This window comes from Cynocephalus volans, chromosome 11, assembly GCF_027409185.1.
Source record: "Cynocephalus volans isolate mCynVol1 chromosome 11, mCynVol1.pri, whole genome shotgun sequence".
Taxonomy (NCBI): Eukaryota; Metazoa; Chordata; class Mammalia; order Dermoptera; family Cynocephalidae; genus Cynocephalus; species Cynocephalus volans.
Genome location: NC_084470.1, coordinates 87,946,161 through 87,970,447, shown reverse-complemented (window position 1 = coordinate 87,970,447; position 24,287 = coordinate 87,946,161).

Below are 24,287 nucleotides of genomic sequence, written 5' to 3'. Positions count from 1 at the left end.
TTCAGGGTGTATATTTAAATCCTTAATCCATTTTGAGTTGATTTTAGTATACGGTGAGAGGTATGGATACCCAGTTATCCCAGCACCATTTGCTGAAGAGGCAGTCCCTTCGCCACTGAATAGGCTTGGTGCCTTTGTCAAAGATCAGATGGCAGTAAGTGTGTGGGTTGATTTCTGGATTCTCTATTCTATTCCATTGGTCAGTGTGTCTGTTTTTATGCCAGTACCATATTAATATATAAATTCACACACACACACACACACACAAAAAAAAAAAAAAAAACCCGGGGGGGGGGAAGAAGATATAACAACCACAACTACTTGAAGTTGATACGACAAGCAAACAGAAAGGACACTGTTGGGGGGGAGGGGGGGAGGGAGAAGGGAGGGAGGTTTTGGTGATGGGGAGCAATAATCAGCCACAATGTATATCGACAAAATAAAACTTTAAAAAAAAAAAAAGAACAGTAAAATACAGCATAAAATGTTAAAAAATATATACATATAATATAAAATAAATGGTGGGAAATTATAAAAAAGAAAAAAAAAAGAGGGACAAAGCCAAAAATAGTTGAAGAGGTCATGCGTGGCTAGGAGTTTGAGGCTCACAGCCAAGAAACACATCTCGGGCTTCTGCAGAGCTTCAAGTTGTGTTGCAGGCACACATTAGGAATCACTGAGTATTGATGGGAAATGGGAGAACTTCTGGGAAGGATAATGGAGAGAATTTTTAAGGAGACCATTGCCTAGATATTGGTGTTCAGCAAAATTTTATGAGAAATATGTAAAAGATGTTTTGAGAGCATTTAGGAATGGAAATACCTCTCTGTAGAACACGGTCCTTCTCAAATCAAATCAAGCTAAACTAAATTCACTACCTTTTTGATAAGGTGGCCACACTACCAGCTCCTTTTCATTTAAGCACACAGCAGGTATTTATTGAGAGAACAGGGAAATGGCTTAGACAGATCTGGCTTTTAGCCAACTGTTTTACAATCCATCGTGATAAATTTTTACCTAAGATGAAGGAGTGTGAGCTAGTGAAGAGTACAGCTACATACAGTTATTTTTAAAAGTGAGGTATTTTTATGTACTGATATGGAAAGATCTGCAAGATGTGTTATCAAGTGGAAGAAGGAGAAACAAGGTTAAAACTGTGTACATATAACATCGCCAATTGTGTGAGTGTAGGGGAGTATATATTTTATCTGCTTGTGTATCATAAAAACATCTCTGGAAGGACATAAAAGAATGTACAATCTTTGTTTGGGGATAGAGAGGGACCAAGATAAGAGAAAACCTTTCTGCTGTATAAGCCTTTAAATTTTCATTTTAAAAAATTATTTGAATGTACTTATTAAAAATAAATACATACATACATATCAGGCAGATTCACAACACATTTAGAAAAGTTATCGAAAGACTATTGATGCACATCTTCCCAGAGTGGGAATTCTAACAATAACCTCCTCTACCAAGTACTAGAAAAAAATAAGAACCATGCAGTTGAGATCAGCTTAACCAACTGAGAAATCTGAGTCAGTTCTCTTCGCCTTTTTATGGCCCAAGAAGAAAATGTTCAATAGCCAAATCCCAGGGAGATCTTCACCTTAAGTGTAAAATGAGAAAATAGCGTGACCATGCGGGTTAACAGAAGTGACCAGGCCTCAAAATATGCTAAAAATTAATCAAAGTCTAAAAGAAATTACAAGGACAATTTAATAACGTATAAGAATCACAAAATTCATATGACTTTGAGCCAACTCATATAAGCCAAGAGCTGACAGTATTACCAAAAAACTGGTGTTCAGGGTCATCACCAGTGAATATTTTTTCAGGCTGGCAGTTTTAAAAATACCTAATGACTGTGAATTATGCAACTTACCAAACTTCATTATAGGTGGCTAGAAAAATAACATTAGTAATCAGATAACAGTCTGATATTCAAGAGTGGGTTTCATAACTCAAACAACTTTCACCTGCTTTTCTTCTCCAGGTTTCACCTTGCTGTAACTTGTTGCAGAAAACCTGCACTTTGTTCTTTTTGTGTCCAGTTAATCATATCAAAATAGATCTGTTATGTAAACAGGCTTCTACAATTTAGGATCATTAGCAGTCCTAGAGAACAAGAACTTTAGTGCTATAATGTATTAAGGAGTACCTCAGAGATTAAGTGCTAAAGTGTATGTGTTTGCCCACTCTGGCACATAAAATCTGGGAATTTCAGAGTTCGCTGTGCACAGGACTGGGAGCTGAGGAATCTGTCGTGTGCCAATTGCAATAACAAGAGCAAAACTGTGCACACAAGCCCCCTGCACAAGCTTGTCCAGAAACCTCTGCTCCTTTCCCTTTTGAGTATTATTGTGATGGGCAAGGGACTGACTATAGGAGAGAAAACTGGGTAGTTCTTCCAGAATTTTCTTTTGAGGCCTTGTGGTGATTTCTCTTTCTAAATCAGGTATGGACCAGAGCATTTATTCCTTAGTTCCTACAGAATATGCGGTGTCATGCAGCTAATAAATTCTTCTGAGATCCTTCCTCACATAAGGTCTGTCATTGTTTAAGTTACCCCCAGAACCTAAAATCTTACCAAAGTCATGACTGCTATGGGAATGGTCTGAGAGTAAAGATGTATCTCATCTGATGCCGTTACTATCTTCCTAAAGATCTCAGTGGCGTCATTAGCTGGAGGGAGAGAGTACTATAAATTCACAGAACTTTACTGTGATGCTAGAGAATCATCCCCTGATCCATCCTTCATCATCCAGGTCTTGACATCCCAGGAATTATTAAAGCAGGTATAGTTCATCCCACAGTTTTTGTTTCTAAAATATGGGGGAAAATCCCAGCCACACAACACCTCCCTGGTCACATAGCTCAGGGATGCACGTTTTGTTTTCCTTTCTTCACACCACCATGGCAATTTTGTCAGTTCGGCACACATATATGAAAAAAAAAAAAAATCAGGGAAAGAAGAAAGTAAATAATCGACTTCTGCTACACTTTGAAGTAGTGTAATTACATTTACCCTGAATGTATTGGACGAAGAAATTGAAAGACAATATAAGCCCCAAACTCATTGCATATAAATTAGAACCACATGGTCTCTAATAAGGCATAAGAGCATATTGAACAATTCAATTTTTCTAACATACACCAAGCATCTATTTTAAATATAGCAGTGTGCTACCTCCTGTGAGGCACACACCACTAAATAATTGAGATCTTGTCACCCCTGTGCCTCCCAACTGGGGGGTTGAAGGGACAGTGACAATTATACAGGCCTAAGTATAAGTACATCTGAATCAGAGCATAATGAGATGTGCTTTCAAATTTGTAATTCCCATTAATCAATCCAAAAACATTTTCATATAGTCTTGTTGAAAGTCCATTCACGTGACAGTTGGGATTCCTGGCAAGTTTTGCATTTGAAACAAAACAAACATTACCAATACCCCAACCATGGATAGCAAAAGCAGACCCAGACGTGACTTTGGAAGAACCTGCTCCTCTCTCAGTGTCTATCATCTTAGGACATGGCACTGATCACCCAGTTGTCCAAGCACCAAAAACAAGAGTGATCCCTGTACCCTCTTTCTTCATCTCTCACATCCAATCCTTCAGCAAGCCTCAGCTCTCCCACCAAAATATACCCCAAATCAGTTCTGTTGCTATCGTACCTATTACTACCATGGTGCAATCTACCTTTTACCAGAATTAATACAATATCTTCCTTACTCATCTCAGGCTTCCATCCTTTACACCTTAGCATCTCACACAGTAGTCAAAGCAACTTTTTAAAACCTGAGTCAGCCACCTCTTTTTGTAAATAATATGGAATATACCCATTCATTTAGGATTATCCATGACTGTTTTCATGCTTGAGCAGAATACTAACCATCCAGCCCTCAACAGAGTTTACTAATCCCTCTTTTAAGACATAGATCATGCCACTCAACCCCTCCCAAAATTCTCAATAGTTTCTCTTTACATTTAGAAGAAAATCAAACTTCTTAATTTAACCTACAAGACCCAAAATAAATTGACCCCCGCCCCATTTCATCTCCTGTCTGACTCTGCCCCCTGCCCACTTGGCTGTAGTCATGTGGCCTTTTCTCCCAGTTCAGGATCTGGGTAGGACATGCTGTCCCTCGGCTGGGACCCTTCCCCAGAGCTTTGCCATGCAGCACCCAGCTTTCACGGCCTCTTGCCTCTGACCATCCAATCTCTGTTGTGCCCCATCACTGCTTTACTTTAAATCACAGTGCTCACCACTACCTGACGTGCTTGTGCTTCATCGTAGAATGTAAACCCCACAGGCCTAGGAGCATATCTGATTTGTTCATGACAGTATTCTCAGCATCTAACAAAGTACACATATTAGGGGCTTATAATATAAATATATTAAATGGTAGTAAATTGCACTGGTTCATCCACTTCGGTTTCTCTTCTATGCCAAGGGTGCCACATTTGAACAATGAGGAATGTATATCTAAAAACCCATTATTAAGGGATTAGGAAAATGGCTTGGAGGAGGTGGACATAACACAGGCACCGGAATCACACAGACTAGGGTTTAATTCCCAACTTACTCATTGATTCTGTTTCTCATCTGCCATACTGGCCTAATGCTATTTATCTCAGAGAGTGCTAGAGAGTATTAAATGAGATAATTTATGTAAGCACACTGGCACACTGATGTTACAAACTTCAGTCATATCCCTTCCCAGACTAAACTCTCACAGATCTTCACTGTTTGACCTGCCTTCACATAAGTCCTTGATATTAGAATTCCCTGTGCTGCAAAAACAAACAGGAATATATTAAAATAATGTCTCAGATGCAAATTTCATAAGAAATTTTTTCCCCTAGCTGGGCCATTTTTTCCTGGAATTGGCATCCTTTATGGAAATCAAAAACAATCTCTCTTTTCCAACCAGCCAAGATGTAGTTACACACTAATATTTTCACTTCTTGAATTGTTTTTGTAGAAGAAAACCTGGCAGATGCAGTAATGAAGCCAAGAGAGGCTTTACTATTGCTTCGCATCCAAGCAAATGCCTTTCAATATCTACACGTTACCTTATGATACATGGAAACAAGGTCATTTTTGCTACAGCCGTCTAGGGATGCATATTAGTTCAGCACACTCTGTGCCATTAGTCAGGAAATAGAGTTCAAAAAGAAAGACTTCAAGTTTGCGAGCTAGGTTCTGGTTGAGGTTAAGACAAGCTTACAGAAAGACCATTCGGCCATGTTTGGCTTATCCCATAGGGTCACACAGTGCTGTCACTTCTTAAGAAGCAGACAAGGATTTGGGTGCAAATTGTTTATTTAGAATAGAATCCTATAGAACACCAGTAGGGGAGTGGAGAATGAGACAGGGAAACAAAAATAGCCAAAAAAAGGCAAGATACTATTTAGGAACACCTGGAGCACAGTATCACCAGGAAATTCTGGGATTCAAGGTAATTCCACATTATGCCCCTGAGGAGTAAAGGAGCTACAGTATCTAAAAACTAACTCAGGTAAATCACTGGATAATGACTGTTATCATTGACAGTCATTATCCAGTGTTATCACTGACAAGTCATGTTATCAATGACAAGTTGCCAACCTGGCAGGGTACCCACAATCTCTACTCCAATTGTGATTCCGAGGCCAAGGTTCAGAAAGGAGACAGAGAAAAAAGTTGGGACAACTGACTCACTCATCAAATATTTATTGCATTTATGGCAGGGGACATAGTCATGAGCAAAATATTTACCATCCCTGCTTCTCTTTCCCACTTGCATACTTGTATTAGCTAGAGTTTTTCAGAGAAACAGAACCAATACAAGATATAGATATAGACATAGACAGATATCTACCTGTTACCTTGATATCTACATGTTATCTACATGGAAACACGCATCATAAGGTAACATGTAGATATCAAAATATATAAATAGAAGATATACATATGAGAGATATATATAGTAGATCTCAAAATGTATAAATAGGATATAAGTATCTATTATATGTATATTTATAAATACATAAATAGGAGAAATATATATTTATATATGTGAGATATATGGGTGTATATGTATTTATATATATGTGTGTGTACATATATATATATTTATGAGATCTATTACAAGGAACTGGCTCACACAATTATGAAGGATAAGAAGTCCCACAATCTGCCATCAGCAAACTGGAGACCCAGGAAAGCCAGTGGTGTGATCCAGCCCAAGTTTGAAAGCCTGAGTGCCTGCAGAGCCAGTGATGTAAATACCAGTCTGAGGGCAGGAGAAGACAAGATGAGACATTCAAGTTCAAGCAATGCAGCAGGGGTAAAAAAGAGGCGAACTCCTCCTTCCGCCTTTGGTTCTATTGAGGACGTCAATGGACTGGATGAAACTTCACTCACATGGGAGGGCAATCTCCTTAAAGAGCATATCGATTCAAATGCTAATCTCATCCCAAAACACCCTCACTAACACACCCAGAAATCATCTCTTAATCTGGATACTCTGTGACCCAGACAGGTTGACACATAAAATTAACAATCACACCACTCCACGCCCTCCTGAACACCCTAACCTCAAGCAAGCCAGGCTCCCTCATGGGCACACACAGGTTCTGTTCGAATGACTTTCTCCGCTAAAAGACTCCTTCTCCTCCTCCTAGGCTCAATTCTGCACTCAGCAAGCAACTGTGTTCCTGTAAAATTTTGTATGTATCTCTACTACAGTCTTTCAAGGTATACCATAATTAGTTATTTCATGTCTGTCTGCCCCTACCAGGGTTTGGGCTCCATATGGGCGCAGCGTCTATTAGCACCCAGAACCAAGTAGGTCTTTAATAAATGTTTATCTAATTGAATTGAAAGAAAGGAAAGTCCAAGCAGAGGGGAAAAAATCAAATCAGAATGATGACATTTTAAACAATAGGATAGAACATTAAAAAACACAAAAATACGTTCACAAAGAAGTGTTCATAAATAAGTGTACACATATATACAGAAGAGGTCTAGATAAGTAATAGATAGCCACATTTTAACAGTGAACTTTGTCTTTTGGTTTACCTATATTTTCTAATTTTACTGCCCTGAAAGCCATATTAATTATATAATTTAACAGCTAAGTAGATCTTTAAGAACAGTCCAAGCTTCATTATTCAAAAGTCATGCTGGTCAGAGCTGGCAGATTTACAGAATAGACAGGGAGACCAGAGAGGAACCAAACAGGCAAATTCCACACGAGATGACTTTGAAATTGAGGCAGCTCCTGCCTCTGATAGAACCTTCACTGATGAATCCATCCTACCGTGTGGGGGGCTGGTGGATTAAATTAGGGACATGGTAAGAGATCCAGGCCAGAGGGGACCAGAGAGACTGGAGGTGAGATGCTCGTTGCTTCCTGATGCCTGCTTCATTGCCTTGTTCTCATTCCTCTTAAAAGCAGCTCTAGCTTTACAAACTGAGTTCCTGATTATCTGCAGCGTATCAAATGAACAAAGGATGGGAGCCGAAAAAAATCCAACTACTGATGATCCAATTCTCTGTTTCTTAAAATACTGGAATTTCAAATTACAAAGATCTGTAATGATCATCTCCTCCAAGCATCTCATTTTACAAATGGGAACATGAAACATCAAGGAAGAGAAACATTTTAAACCACGAATAGTTATCAGCTTTCAATTAACATGCCAACTCAGACTGGGAGTAGCTGCGAGGGGTGCTGTTTGAGAAGGACTCTGACACCCCATCAGGCTCAACTATAGAGAAAGTTGTGATTGATTAGCTATGTCTGCCAAGAGCAATGGATGAGGGCCTGTTTTCCAAGTGTCATCCTCCCCACTTAAGCCCTTAGCAGCAGCAGGATAATCCAGCACTTGTTACAGAAGCCACACGTGGAAGGAAACTGATAAGGCACCAAAGACAAGTTTTCTATCTATAATATAAGGAAACTGTACTTTGAAAGATGAAATGATATGCTCAAAGTAATTGCAATAGTGATAGAATATGGATTCTAATTCATTGTGCCTGTCTGCAAAACCCATGCTCTTGACCTCTATTCTCTAGGGACCATCTTGTTGACCGTCCTTTTTCCATTAGCCCCTGATGTCACCCCATTCCCTCAGCTCTGACAGCTCTTTGCCTCAAATAGCCTTGAGACTCATCTACTTGTGATTTCAATAGCTACTGCTGTTTGTCTCAGACACAAAGACATGATGTCCCAAATCAATCTTCTCTTTCAGGTCCAAAGTTTGCCATTTCTGAACCTTTACCACTAAACCTCTTTTACATGTCATTTGGCTCCAGCTCCTTCCTTTCAAGCTGCTTGATTTATGTGCATGTGGAAGAGTGACTCACAAGTTGGGTGAAGACAAACCCAGCTGTGTGCCAGAGATAATTATTTCAGAGTAATTAAAATGAGCTACGGGCTGTCAAACTAAACACCAAAACATGATTCTGCACTTTCTTATCTGCTTAGCCCATTCTCCGTCCAAAAAAAAAAAAAATTGCTTGCTAGGATAGGGGCTCCCCAGCCCTGATACACTAATCACCACTCCTCAGCAGCCTTATTAAGGGATCATCTGTGCATGGGAGGCTTCCTGCAGCTCAGAGAAAAACTCTGGCCTGAAACCAGAGGGCTCCAAGGTGACCACTTATATCACTCGCTGTTGGTGAGCTCCCCCCAAATCTGTCCCAAACATCTAGAGACAACCAGAGTGTCAATAAGAGCAGGACAATGGGAGCAGTAGGGAAAAAGGAAGGAAGCAGCAGAGAGAGAGGGGAGGGAGGAGCTGGGCCTCAGGGCAGCTGTCCCTCCTCCCTAACCCACAGCACTTCCTCTCTGTAGCCTCTGCTGTGGCTCCACAGTAGAACTATCTCAAGGTCCTCTCTTTCTTAGGGGGGTCCCCTCAAGCAGAGACTGAGATGGCAATTCCTGTGTGGGTGATTGCTGAGGAAGTGCTCTCAGGAGAAAGCTATAGAGGTGTGAGGGATGTAGCCAAGGGCAGGGGAGAAGCTTGCAAAAATATGCCTTCAGGAAAGGTCTCAGCCTGATGCCATGAGTTGCTCAGGAGCACAACTTGTATTACTGAATTTAATCACCCAGAGGCAAGGGGACAGCGCTGCTACACTCTGCATCAGTCCATCATTGCTGAGGGCCACTGCTGTGGGGGTGTTTTTGGTCAAGGGGTGGTGGGGAGTCATTTCCTAACCTGGCACTCCCATGGGCCAAGAAGAATGCTCAAGAAAGGAGGATAGGTATGAACCATTAACCTCCAACACCCACAGCATCTAGGAGAGGGAGGCCCCAGCAAGACAAAAGGTATCTGAATGAGGCACTAACCGCACCTGCTACGCTCTCTGAAATTGCTTCATGTTTTGACAGAGAATGTTCAACTTGCAAGGGATCTCAAAAATCAGGGGTACTGAAGCTGGGGTTATGGCCCCCAAGATAGCCATGCTATCTTCAGGGATTATGTGATCCCACTGAAATGGTTTGCAAAATGTGCATATACAAAATTGACAGGAGACAAGGAAGAGAGGTTTCATCTGGTTCTCTGCAGAGTATATGATGCTCTTGGATTCAGAAGTTCATCTCCAGATTTCTTCAGGGCAAGGGCAGCTATAATGCAGCCTCCTCAATGAAGTCTTCCCTGACTCTTCCTAGTAAAACTCAATTGCTCCCTTCTTACCTGGTGCATACCTCCGAGACATATCTGGGGCCATGGGAGTAGACAGCAACCTTTTAAAATAATTTGAAGATCATGATAATGACTAAAGCTAAAGTTTATTGAGTACTTGCTATGTGCCAGGTGTCATTCTAAGCTTTTGCATGTATCATCTCATTTAGTTTTCAAGACTCAATGAAATGTTATTTTTAATCCCCTTTTCTCCCAGATACTCCACAGTGTCTCAGAAAACAGTGCTAGATACAAGACTACTGATCTGAATTAAATGGGTGTCAGAAAGGGGAAGATTCCAAAATCACCATGAGAGAGTAGGGGAGTGGTGAGGAGAAAAAGAAGAAACAAGAGTCAAAAACAGAGGTGACAGGGGAAAGGAGACGCCGGACTTCTACTGATAGAGGTATTCCCAACACATCCAGCCAGCAGATGCCTCTGACATCCATTTGCAACTTGATTTGAAAGAGCCCCATGTAGCTTGCATCTGTAATTGGATTTTCCCATGCATGCCCAGCTCTGAAAGGGAAAATGCTCACCTGACTTGGAAAGACATTGAATGAGAATGCATATTTATCTTGCCCTTCCTCTCCAAGCCAGTTCCCTCGCTCTCTGCTTTTTCCATAATATTTTCTCCAAAGCATTTTCTCTCTCCCTCCTTTAATCCTCTAACACCACAGCACCACCTACCGTCGTCTCTGGATGCATATAGATGAAGTTTGCCTCAGCTTGGACCTGAGGGAGATTTTAACATCACTAGCATGCTAGAGGAGACCATCCGTCAGCCCTGTGACAACCCTGGCTAGGGCGAAATTGCCATCAGCATTTCAAATTGCAGCCTCTCTCCTCTCCCCTACTCAATGCCAGGCTCTTCCCCCACCCTAAAGCCTTTTCTCACAAGAGCAAATGGGTAGTTCAAAAAGAAGGAAAGTCTCCCAGGAAATTAGACATGGTGCTGGGCCAGCCACAGATTTTCTTATACTTTGACTGAGATGATTTGTGGCTAAGAGGAAAAAAATGCTCAATAGAGCTAATTACTCCAGGAAGTGACCTGGTAGGCTGCTATGACCCTCCTTTTAAGATCCCACAGATGAAGACTGTCAATTGTTGAAAGACTACACTTGGCTTCCAGCCCTAAAATTGTACCAGTCATTACAAAAGGAGTTATCTGAATGCACTGTGCTTGCTGAGTGAGAAAAGTAAAGCCCTCCACAGTTAGCCCAGCCAGGTTCAGTCTCTTATTGGGGGGGCTGCCTATGTACACCTCCAGAGCACATGCATCTGACTGGACCCATTCCAGCCATGAAAATAGCAATTGTGCCTGTTATTTTCCCATTCTTCTCAGCCCAAGCCTGCTTTCTCCATTCTGCTGTGCAATGCTGAGGCTGAGAATCTGCAAACCACATTTCCAGGTACATTTGCTTACTGGCCCCCAGTTAGGTTCTGCAGAGGGAGACACTGGGGGGACTGGGAGGACAGGAAGGGGACTCTTTCCTGTTCCCAGCTCACCTTGGCCTTGTTCCAACAGTACCAGGCACATGGCAAGGCCTGAAGTTCTGGGCACCAGCCCTATAGCAGCACCCCTCACCCACCCCACACCTGGATTTCTATAACATCACTTATGCCTACTGTGTTGACTGCTTCCTGCAGTTACTCCTGCTGTGCTGTGTTAGTGTCTACTCTTTATTTCACTCAAACTTCCAATACCATAAATCAGTTCCCTGGGCTGTATGCCCTCGCCTTGAGATTTCTGGGGTGGTTTTGGTTTCTTGACTCTAGAATAGATGCTGCACACTGACAACCAAGGGTATGTAAAGGTAAAAGGCACAAACTGGTTACAAGTTGAACCCATTTTTTTCAGGATGGCATCAGCAGCAGTTAAGGGCAGACAGCTGCGAGTCAGACAGATGTGGGGGGAGAGGGTGTTAAATCCTGATCCTTCCACTTATTATTTGCAGAGCCTTAGACAACTTACATAAATACTCTGGCCTCAGCTTTCTCAACTGTAAGATGGAGATAATCATGCTACCTAACCAACAGAGTTATTGTATAGGGATCAAATGGTATATGATGTGCAAAGTGTTTTACGTTTTCTGCAGAATCTGGCACACAGTTAGCCTGTAGTAAAGTTATCCATTATTGGTTTCATTATTATTTTTATCATAGTCACTAAGTTTCCCAATGAGGATGCATTTGAGGAGAAAAATTCCAGGTTCTGGGTTTATTCAGAAAGCTACTACCCCAAACACTCTCTGAATCCTTGAGCTGATAACAGAGAGATGAAATTTCAACCAAGAGAAGTCTCAGCCAGGGGACCTACAATGGGCGAGACAAGGACCTGATCAACACTAACAGCTCCATCTAGTCACTGCCCAACATTTGCTGGGTGCTTTACATGTGTTGACATTTAATTTGGACAGCCAGTGACATACAAGGTGAGAATTATTGTCTCCATTAAACAAATAAGAAAACCAAGGCTCAGAAAGCTTTAAAAAAACAACAACAACAACAAAAAAAAAAACTTGCCCAAATCATACTAGTAAGCAGTCAGCTAATCCTTCCCACTAATCTGGCTGAGTACTTCCAGAATCCATGCTCTTAGCCATGAAGCTGCCTAGTAGAAGGATTGATAAAATCACAAGCTAAGAGAGTGAAGGGAAGGAAGAAAGGAGGAATGTATGGAAGCCCCATTTAGGGGAGAAATAAAAGTAAAGAGCAAACAGAGTACACTTAGGACATTTCTTTTATGTATACCTCAGGACAGAGGAGATTGCAGGAAGGCATCCTATAAGGCCAGGCAGCAGTGTGCCTCGGTAAATATGAAATAGCTTAGGTATTATAGATCCAAAAGGCTTTCATACCTAGGGTCCTCTCAGACTCTTGAAATTTGAAGAATTTTACTACTAAGGGAGCCCACTGGGAAAGTTGGCTCCCATGAGATTGTCCCCACCAGGCACTCACTAGCCAGTTTCACACAGACCACCACCAACTGACTCCAGCAATAAAAGCAGGTGCTGGGTCTTAGGCACAAAGAACACTGCAGTGTGGTGCCATCTGCACAGGAAAGCATGCTGTAATTAGCCCACATCAATCACTGGGCTTGGAGCACACGTATTAGAAATACTATCTTAGTCTATAACTAAAGAAAATCATTGATCGTTGCTAATAAAATAAGTAAGCTCTTCCCATATCATAATTGACTCTGCCAATTGGACCCATCAGCAGCTTTGTAATGAGAATGAAAAGTTGGAGGTGACTCTCAAACAATAGAGCAGCTGGGACAAGGTCACACAGGGTTTGGGCGGTGCCAGAAATCCTGGCATGGCAAAAGGGGGAAATGGAGGGACGGTTCATGAGACATTCTAAAAACATCTTGGTTGTTTGCCTGCATTTGCTAGAAGGGATGGTTTTACAAAATTCTCACTGCAAAATCGCTGTGAATGAAAACTCCTGCACACGACATCCTCTTACCCACCCACCAGCTTAGTGGAAAGGACATCAAGGCTTTGAAGGAGAAAAGGGACACAAGAGAGATTGCAAGAGTGAAAGAGTACCCCCTATGAAGATCACCAAAAAGAACTTTTATGTCATAGCAGTCAACATTACTAACCCTGACTGATATGCCACATATTCTGGACAGAGAAATTCCTAAACCTTAATCCTCCCCCTCAGATACCTTTCTTAAAATAGCAAAAGGTACACAAAGGAAACAGCAGGGAGGGTCTGGGAAACCCTCCTGGACTGTCCCCTGGATTTTAATTCACCAGTGGTGACCACCACTTGGCAATAGAACAAGTAAGCACATTTGAATGACAGAGAGCGGGACACTTTCAATTAAATAACTTGCCACTTTGAAAGCACACTGAGGAGGAACACGTCGCGCTTGACATGTCATTCACTCCCTTTTATAAATAATAGAGTGTCTGTGCTTTGGCTGTTCTTCTCCCGAAGATCAGAATGAACGCTGACATGATTTGGTGGCATTTCAAAGTCAGTGACATCCCAACAGCAGGTTACAAACATTAAGAAAAAAAAAAAAAAAAATACCCCATTGACCAGCAGCAAGAGTCTAGGAACAAGAAAGAAAATACTTTTCCCATGAAATTTTATCCATCCATCCAAACACGAGGACGGCATTTCCCAATGTGAAATACACTTATCAGTGATGGTACCCAAAGTGGAAAGTGGTATAAAAATGAGTATGTTTTCAGTTTTAATAAGTTAAATATTTACTTTTTTTGCTACCTTATTGTAAGCACATTTTAAGGGTGATGCTGACTGTTGTAATAAATGAGCATAAAAGTCTGTAGCTTGAACACAACTGAAGTTCACATCCTGCTCACAGAACAGTCCATGGAGTGGATTCCTGATCTGTGGGCTGCTTTCATCACCAGGTGAATCGGGAAGCCAGGCTACTTCCATCTGTGGCTCTGCCATCTGCTAAGATCTCAGATCTGGTTTCCAGCTGGCAAGAGGAATAAAATCAAGCATAACGTACACACACTCTTTACAATTCTGGGCCCGGAACTGACCCCTCATTTCTACTCACTCCATTGGTGAGATCTTGTCTTTGGACCACATCTAGACAGAGCAGGGGGTTGTAGTCCCCAACTGAGTAACTCTCCAGTGACAATTCTGTATCACGGAAGGAGGGAAATGAGTATTGGTTAGCTAGATGCCTCTGCCACACTCAGTGGTCCTGGATTTCCACTCCTAGGAATGTAAAATAAACTTACTTTTAAGTGAAACTTAAGTAAGCAACGAGTCAATTTAAATACAGACAGACAGATGTCATGTGACTGACCACAGTTTTGAGAGTGAATGAAATTTAGAAAACTCAAGACTAGAGAACTGCAAAACTGTTACAAACATAAACCACCTTCTTGTTGTTCATAGAGATGGCCTGTTTTCCCTCAAGTCTTCTACCCTCCTTAGATTAACTCTGTTTTTTAATGAAGTATTTGAGAACAGCAGTTCAGGTAGATTACTAAAGGAAAAATTAGCTACTGGATCCTATCAGCAACAGTAAGGCAGAACTCTCTAAGGTACAGTATTTCCTTGGCTATTGGGGCTGGTGAAAAGAAAACATTGGCACAGATCCACCTTCAATCATGTCAAGTCCAGCCCCAGGGCCACTCCTAAGAAAGTCTTCCATGACAGTTGCTTTTTTATTTTTATTTTTTAACATTTATTTATCTAGTAAGAGCTCACTTTTTGGATTCCTCTTTATCAAGTGTGTTTGTCTCTGTCATCTTTGTTAACACACCTTCATTTCTCACTTTTTTCTTGTGAAAATTGGCAGTTTCTTTGAAGGCTATTTATTTTGCTTCTCCCCTCAATGTCTTTCACAGAAATTGTACTTTCCAGACAACTGTAATTACTGAGTATATTTGCCAACTTTTGCTGCAATGTAGCTATGTAATAAAAATACCCTAAATTCATTGGCTCACAAAAACAAGCACTTATTTCTCACTCCTGGCTTGGCAGGTAGATTGCAACTTTACTGAGCTGGGCTCAGCTGGGCTGGGCTGGGCTCTGGCTGCAGACTGCACTCTGATCAGTTCCACATGACACTTTATTCTCTTTGAAACAACTTCCTAGAGCACGTTCTAATGCAAGAGGCCAAACCAAACCACATAAGAAAATTTAAAGTTCTGTTACTGTCAAATCCTCTCATGCTCTATTGACCAATGCAAGTCATGCGGCCAAGCTCAACCTTAACGGGGTGGGGAAATATGCTACTCCTACACCAGGGATGCACCAAAGTCACATGGCAAAGAGTGCAGATATATTATTCTCTTACTGGGAGGGAGTAAAGAGCTGGAAAAAAATACCCCGATCTACCTCCCAGAGAAAAAAAAAATTTTTTTTTTGGTGGCTGGCTGTGACCTTGGTGTTACAAGGCTGAGCTCTAACTAACTGAGCTAACCAGCCAGCCCTCCCAGAATAATACTTACTTCCAAAGCACAATGAGAAAACCCTGTACTCCAGCAGCCATCTCGATTCCAGAGACAATGAAATGAGAAGACATAAAGATCTTTGAGAATCTGATATAAAGCCAACCTGCAACCTCATCTGGAAAGCACCCAGATGGATTTGACTTTTCACCAAATATCATAAAGCAGTTAGTATCAGATCATCTTGGAACTGAAGGCACCAGAAAATCTCACTTATCCCAATCTACTCACATTTCACTGGTGAGATCTAGTCACGCAGCTACGTTTAGAAGGTGAGCTGGAAAATGTGGTTCCCTGGGGCCTGTGCTGATGAGGATTCTGAGGCCACATCTAGGTTCATCAGGAAAGCTTTCCACAATGCGGGAGCAATGTCCGAGATTGTAAGGGGCAATGGCAGCTTATGAATATAGAAGTCAACTTAAAATAAAAATAATTATATAAATAATAGCATAAGTGCTTTATGTCTATGGTCATAATCTTGAGAGTAACTAAAATTTGGAAAACTCTAGGTAAGAAACTTAAAATACTGGGCCCAACCTTTTTACCAAAGCAACAGACTTCACACTTATGAAATTCTCAGATCCTGTTAACTGAGGTGTTAACTCTGAGCAATTTAACCCAAAAAAATGCTTTATAGGATAGATACAAATTGCAGCTAAGCAAGGAATCCAAAACTCACACACTGCATTAGTAAAACTATAGATGCAAGATTAACATAGACAACAGTCCCACTAATGAAACCAATCTTGTCAGCGAAGGCATTGGATCTGAAGAGAAACCTGAGAAGGAACTGTTTTAATCTATATTGCTCTATGCTAAATTACTCTAAAGCACAACAGCTTAAAGCCAATATTTATTATCTCACAATTTCTGAGACTCAGGAACCCAGGGTAGACTAGCTAGTTGGTTCTGGGTCAGGAACCCTGATAAGATTGCAGTTAAGAAGTCAGCTGGGGCTTCAGACATCTGAAGGCTGTTTCACAAGGACTGGAGCATCAGTCCTTGTTAAACATAAAGCATCAGTCCTCCTGCCCACATGGCTGTTGGCAGGAGGCCTCGGTTCCTCACCACAGAGGGCTCCATAGTGCTGGCTGAGAACCCTTATGACATGGCAGCAGGCTTGTCTCAGAGTGAGTGATCCAAGAGAGAGCAAGGAAACTACACTGGCTTTTATAATCTAGACACCTAAATGGCACTCTTTCTTGCACTTCTTTGGTTTTTCTACTCATTAGAAGCAAGTCACTGATCCAGCCCACATTGGAAGGGAAGAGAACTAGTCTCCATGTCTTGAAACAAGGTATATCAAAAAATTTGAGGACATATTTTAAAGCCACCAAAGCAACTGCTAAACTATCAGAAAATAATGGTGAAGATGTGAATTTTACAGTCACAAAATGTCTCTCAAATTTGGGCTCTGCCAATGACTACTTATATAACACTGAGCAGATCACTGGTGTAATGCTCTTGGCTTTGTCATCACTAAGCCAGAGATTATGTGCTCGCCACCTGCCCCACTGAATTACTATGAGACTCAAGTGAGATCACATAAAATGGTGGGTTTTATTAGTCATAACTAACAGAATAATAAATAAAAAGTGAACATTACAAATAACCACCAACAATCAAAGCAATGATGATTACTCAGGACTCTATAGGTGACAAATGGCCTCATTTGAATCACATTCAACAGAAGTTAAACCAAAAATTGAAACTATTGGTTCACATAACCAGAGGTATTTCAGAAAGGGCTGTATCTAGGGTCTTATTGTATTGGTAGAGCTCTTTTTCTTCCTGTTCATCTCCTATGTTAATTTTGTTCTATTTCCCTTTTCATATTGGCTCCTTTCTTTCAGTGCTGTCACTGCCTTTCTCTGTGTGGCTAAGAAGATGACTACAGCAGCTCCATCTTACATCATCCTCATAGCTTATTATACCAAAGGTAAAGAAGCACCCTTTCTCTCCTGAGACCTACATATCACATCTCAGGAAAGTACCTAATTAATCCTTCTTGGTCACTGCCATATTCAGAACGCAAAGTTCTCAGTGCAGTCTATGTGTGATCTGGCCCCTGGCTACCTCTCTATCCTCATTCCCTATCATTCCATCCTCACACTTCCTCCTCTAGTCCCATTGCCCCCCTTGCTATAGCGTCAGGGCCTTTGCACTTGTAGATTCCCCTGCCCCAAATGCTTTTCTCCTAAGTATTAACATGGCTTATATCCTCACTTCATTCAGATCCAATGCTACTTCCTCGTAGAGGTCTTCCATGAATTCCCTTCTAAAATTGCAGCCCTTTCTAATCACTCTCGATCTTCTTCCAAGCTTTTTATTTTTTTAAGTAATACCATAGCCTGGCATTTCATTATATTTCTCTTTACTGGTTTATTTTATGTTTTCTCCAACTAGAAGGTAAATTCCATAAGCACACAGATCCTATTTTGCTCCCTTTTGTATCCACAACAATAAAAACTAAAACTTAACACATAGTAGATAATTCATAAATATTGCTGAGTGAATGAATGAAAATGCCAACGTAGAAACCAACAACTGTGACCAAGGAATGGAGTTTTCTGGCCAAAATGAATGGTGTGCCCTTCCTGGGTCGGGGGAAGGGGGGATCAATATTAATAGTACAACGAGAACATGGAATAAAGGGCAGTGGCTTCCAACAGAAAAGCAAGGTGCAGTTACCAGAAGCAAGGGGAAGGGAGGTAGGGCAAACAAACCACAGTTACTCTCCAGATCATGTTTATCCCAATCCCACGCAAAGCCCTACAAATAAATGTGAAAAGGGAGGTCAGAGGTAGATGGAGTAGACATTACAGCTGTTATATATCCCACCCAAGGCCCACAATTGAAAGCCACTACGGAGTTCATGCCTATTTCGTAGACAAACACACACAACCAAAAAAATATACAAATACAAAATTTATCACAATGCCTAATAAAAACCATAGCCAGCCCCAGCACTCTGAATTAATGATCACCAGTGAGTGGCACGGCACTAGAAAAGTGAAAGGCATTTTGTGCAAAAGCAAGTGTCGAGATAGAGGCATTAAATCAAACCATAGTACTATGAAAAGGCAAAGTAGAGGTGGAAAGGATAATTCCTCAAAAAGTAACTTTCTGGCTGTGAGAATGGATTGCTCGTACTATCCGTTCTTTATAGGAAAGTTCTCCACAATGAATTTCCTTGTCATCATGATCTAATATTGGTTACCAGCCATTACTCTCATCCGTCATGTTCCACATCCGCGTGGCAGTATAAACAATATCAGGGATTTTTTCAGTCGTATTTCATGGCACTTCTTGGAGAGGGTGGATTTTGTATCCAAGTGTGAACCAAAGTGTTCCAAATCTATCTAGGCTCGTAAAAACTATAAATGACCTGATTGGGGTGCCTAGATGCCCAGCAGTGCTATAAAACGTAAGGCTGGTTTGCTGGAAGCTTCCCTTGCTTTAGAAAGTTGACTGATCCCTACAATCAGATTTAAGTTAGGTTGCTTACTGAAACCCTCCATCCACACAAAATCGGGCTGCTTCTGCTCACCGTCTGTGCTGATCCTCCACACACCAGGACAAGCCACCTCACTCCCTCCTTCTTTGCCTCCTATGAATTGCAGCTACCTTCTATTGAGTGCCTAATATTTCCTGCTAAACTTTATACAATGTCTCAAGCCTTCACAACAGTCCCTCCAGATAGGCATTATCATCACCATTTTCAGAACAAACCAAGGTTCAGTGGCATGGAATTGTTTGCCCAACGTGTCACAATTGTTATCTTGCCAAATCAAGAATTCAACTCTGATCCATCTGATTCAAACCCACACACACACTCTTTCAACTCTACCACACACCCCCTCCTGCCGGTTACAAAGTTCTGCCATTACTTCTTTCAAGTATTTCTTGAAGGGACCACCTGACCGCTTCATTCTGATTCCAACCTTCATCATCTCATGTCGAAATTGCTACCACTACATCCTGAATTATCCCCATAATCTCAGTTTCTTCCAACCCCCAAATCTCTAGAAACACTATTATTTTCATATCAAGAACCTTAAATATTTCCCAATTCTCATGAGACCAAGCATAGACCTTTCTGCTAGAGTCTGCTACTTCAACAGGAACTTCCTTCCTTCTTATACCTCTAGATAGGCAAATTGCTCTGTAATGTGGCTGCTTTGGTCAGAGCACACTGTTTCCTGTCTGTACCATATTGGCATACTCCCTCATATCACCATGACATTAGAGATAGAGAGATGGGGGGGCTGAGCACAGAGATAGAGATGGGGATGTAGAGAGAGGGGATGGCAAGGGGATCATAGAGAGAGCAGCAGCAAAGAGAGAGATGGCAGGGCAGAGAGAGGAAGAAAGAGGCAGAGAGAGAGGAAAAGAGAGAGAGGAGCAGAATGGGGGAGCAGAGAGAGAGAAAGAGAGGCAGAGATAGAGACAGAGAGACACAGAAGCATAGACATAGAGGCATAGGCAAAGAGACAGAGGCATCAGCAAAGCAGCAAACATGGAGCCATATATAGACATAGACCCAGAGAGAGGCACACACACACCCACACACACAGAGCCACAGACACAGAGAAAGCCATAGACACAAAGGGGGCCACGGACAGAGAGAGAGAGACATTGACAGAGACAGACTTTGACAGAGAGAGAAAGAGAAGTAGACACAGAAACAGAGACACACACATAGAGAGGTCGATGCAGCTACAGATCCAGAGTCACCCTCCTGATACGTGGAGGCTCTGTGTATCCAGGTACTACTGATAAGGTTTCAAAGTACCTTTTATTGGGTTCTCACTATTTTCCAGGAGTTTTTCATATTCTCATCTAATTTCTGCAATCATCTTAGAAGATATGTACGATTATTATCCCCATTTTTTAAATGGCACATTGGAGCCTCTTATATGCCCTGCTCATAAATGACAGGGTAATATTTCAACATAGAGGTGTGCAACTCTCAAGTTCAAGACTGTATATACCAGTTCTCAACTGGTGGTGCTTCTGCCCCACAGGGAACACTTGATAATGTCTGGGGATGTTTTTATTATGACATGGGGGGTGGGGGGAAGGATGCTCCTGATATCCAGTATATAGAGGCCAGGATGCTGGTAAGCATTCCACGATGCACAGGGCAACCCCCACATCAAAGAATTGTCTGGCCCAAAACATCAACAGTGCCACTGTTGAGAAATCCTGGTATAGGCCCATAATCTGATTATACGTCTCAGTTTTTCCCATGTAGGCTCTAGCTTACCCCATCCCCTCCCTCCTAGGCTTCTAAATCACTTGACACATGTATTTATTCACTAGTGCAACAAACATTTGCTGAGAGCCTCTTAATTATGAGGCACTGAGACAAAAAAAACTTATTAAGACATCGTATCTCACAATCTATTACAAAAAGAGATGAGAGATATGTAAATATATAACTTCAAGTCAACGTGCCAAGTGCTACGATAACAATATATGCAAAGGGCTAGGGGGGAACAAACAAGGAGTGCTTCACTCGAGCAATACAGGTCCATCATTCCTAATCCTCAGTCTTGAAATCTGAAGTTTTACAAACTAAATTGAAAAATTTTTAAAAAGGAAAGATTTTTATTCCTCTAAACGTAACACCAAAATCATTTGTGGCAAAACCCAACTTGAACTGCAGTGAGGTATCAGTCATGTGTCAGCAACTCTGCCCATCATGAGCACCTCCACTATTCTTTGTTATTTTTGTGACATTTGGTTTCACTACACTGTGAAAATCTCAGGAAGGTCTAAATATAAAAGATAACAGTGAGAAGAATAAAAATCATCATGAAGAGTAACACAGAAGAGGGAGTCACTGTGAAAGCTTAAACAAAGGCTGTCTGTAAGACATCTATTGATGACCATGGTAAAGAACCTACATGGCTGTAAATCAAGAGAGACAAGTCTTGGAAGTTTCTTACTGATAAAGATGACCAAGCACTAATGATCAATGGGAAAACATTGCAAATAGTGAAAAAATGAAGATCTTGACAGCGTGTTGAATGGATTTTTGTTTACCAAAGAGTGGACATATGCTATTGATTGGTTTTTTGGTCTTGAAACCTTCTAGAATATAAGTTGAAGAACTAGACATTGACAGCAAGTGTGAATACAGCCTCAGCAGCAGCTGCAGAAAAGTAACATGTGGCATAGTGTAAAATATCTGAAAAATCAAAGTTGAAAAGGGTTCTGCTGATTATGAAAGTTCCATTGACAAATTTGCCAAGATAACATTTGATGAAAACCTTAGTCCTGAAAAAATTTTCATTGCCGGTAGAACAACTGGCACTATATTCCTAGAAAAACATTAACAATCAAGAGCACCAAGAGGATTGAAGGATGCTAAAAAACAGATTGACTATGTTTGCATATATCAGTGTCTCAGACAGCTATAAAAAAATAGCAATGACAGAAAAAAGTCAACATCCAAGATGCTGCAACATAGAAGAACCTTGAAAACATATGCCAAATGAAAGAAGCCAATCACAAAATTCCACATTTGTATGATTCAATTTATATGAAATATCCATAATAGGCATGTCTGTAGAGACAGAAAGATGAATGGTTGCCATGGGATGAGGTGAGAGAGGATAGGAAGTGACTACTAATGGGCACACGGTTTCATTCGAGGATAATGAAAACATTTGAAAATTAGAGACTGGTTATAGTCATACAGCTCTGGATGTACTAAAAACATTTAAATTGAACTAGTCAAATGGTGCATGAATTGTATCTCTATAAAGCTGTATAAGAAAAAAGAACATAGGGTAATCAGAGTATTTTTTTTTTCTGACAGGTTCAACAATACTTCATACCAGAGGCATGAGTTGAACTAGAAGAAAATTGTAAAACGTTATTATTCATAGACAAGTGTTCTGCGTAACTCTCTCCCAAACTTCTTGTGAAAAATAAAGTTGATGATACTTATCTCCTCAAAATGTAACATAAAGCCTCATGGACTGAGAAATTTTATGCTCCGTGAAGAGTAAGTACAATTACTTTTTTAAATTCTATGCTTGCTACATTGAACAAGGAACTAAGGAATTCAAGATTTCCTTAAAGAAAGAGTTCAGTCTTGAGGATGCCATTTATACATTTGTTAATGCTGGAATAATGTTGGTAAGTCAATATTAACAAAAGCTTGGCTCAGATTTTGAAATGCAATTGCATGTAAAGGTTTTGAAGGATTTCAAGCATGTATTGAAAAGAAGATAACAAATCACCTTGCTTACCAAAAGAATTATAAAGTGAAAAGGAGCTGTCATTGAATAAATGCTGAACTTTAACTATAGTATACCTGTTATTCTTGTATACCTGGGAAACGGCTGAAATGGTGATATATATATATATATATATGATATAGTATAAGGACATTAAGCATGATGATGAGAACGCTATTGTAAACACAAGTGAAAAGAAATCTGTGTAGATGAATATGGTGAATGAGTCTCATTAAATAATAGTTGGTCTTGAACAATGTGTATTTATTAGTGAACAAGATTAAGGCAGAACTCTCCATTAACAAGCTACTAACTTGATGAAAGCTTATGATGAAACAGGTGACATTGGGAAAAGTCTGTTTTAGGGCTGTCAATTATAATGATGATTTATCACTTGAAAATCCTATTTGTGACTCATCATCAAATGTCCAACAGAGGCAATACTAATTTATCTTCCTCAAACAACCAGATTTAGGAAGCACTTACTCAACGTATAAGTATTTGACTTAGTTCAAACCCATATATGTTTGAAGTTTTACTAAAAGTTTTCCTTAAAAATATAGTCCATATTTATCTATGCATGATCTCTATATATTATACTTCTTTTACAAGTTTTTACCATATGCATAAATTTTAAAACTAATTTTAGACTCCATCCCATTTAAAGTGAACGTTCATATGTTTCACTACCCAGTTGCCTCTGGACATAATGGTATAAGCAAATTTATTTTTAAATTGATTTCTAAATTCTAAAATATATCTTGCCCTAAGAGTTTTGGGTAAAGGATTGTGGACTTATATTTAACATGCAACTTGCCCTTAAAGATTTTTATCCTTTAAGTTTTTTATGAAATTAATTATATTGGTAGATTTTATGACATTGAACCTTTCTTGCACTCCTGAAATAAGTCCTTTTTCAACAATGTTTCTACAATGCTTTGCTACATTTTATTTGGTAATGTTTAATTTTGAATGTTCCATCTTTATTCAGAAGTAAAATTGATCTTTGGTTTTCTTTTAGTGTGACTACTATCAGGTCTGCATGTTAAAGTTATGATGTTTTGCATTATTAAAGATAAAAACAGAATTTAGCTGTGAGCACATCTGGTCTTCATACCTTTTTCAATGGCAACTTTTTTTGGTTTTTTTGTTTTTTGCTTTTTAATCATCTTTCCACCCTATTGTATTGTCATTGATCTAGTCATATTTTCTACTTGTCATGAGCCAAGTTTGCTGACTTTCATTTTTCAAAAAAAAAATATCATCCATTTCCTCTAGGTTTAGAATAATATTTTCTTAACACTTATTTTAATATTTTCTAAATGTGTGATTATGGATTCTTTCCTATTCTTTATTATTTTGCTCTTCTCATTTTCCTTTATATTAGCTGGTA